The sequence below is a fragment of the Anneissia japonica genome, unplaced genomic scaffold (genome assembly GCF_011630105.1).
Source record: "Anneissia japonica isolate Jap-2015-1 unplaced genomic scaffold, ASM1163010v1 scaffold1302_len1884557_cov193, whole genome shotgun sequence".
Lineage (NCBI taxonomy): Eukaryota > Metazoa > Echinodermata > Crinoidea > Comatulida > Comatulidae > Anneissia > Anneissia japonica.
The window spans coordinates 167,789-168,286 of record NW_022736804.1 but is presented as its reverse complement, the minus strand read 5'-3'; positions in this window follow the sequence as shown (position 1 = coordinate 168,286).

Genomic DNA, 498 nt, shown 5'->3' with positions numbered 1-498 from the left:
ATTTATATATACACACACAGTGGAACCCTTATTAAGGGTATTAAGGGGACACGTTTGGGACCAAAAAAAGTGTCCCCTTAATAGGGGTGTCCTCTGAATAGGGGTATCCCTATTCTGGGGACACTTACCAAAAATGCAAAATTGTCCCCTTAATATTTTTGGTATGTCTTCATACAATGATGACATACATTCTGTATAATTTTAATTTTATTGACATAAGAATCAGCAAAGTAGAATTAGAATTAATTTATAGAAACAATTTGCAATGCAAATACAATTCATTTATAATATGGAATTAGCACAAATGTAATTAAAACAACAATAGTTTTATATCTTGTAGCGGTTTGGTGCAGCGGGAACGGTATGGTTTCCCAAAATCGAGGTCGGGGTTTAAGTCTCCCGCTGTACTGTACACTTCACTTGTGTCCTTATTGGATGAATGTAGCATTAATAGAGTAACAACTTAGGATGAATAATGCATTGTTGGTTTATATGAAG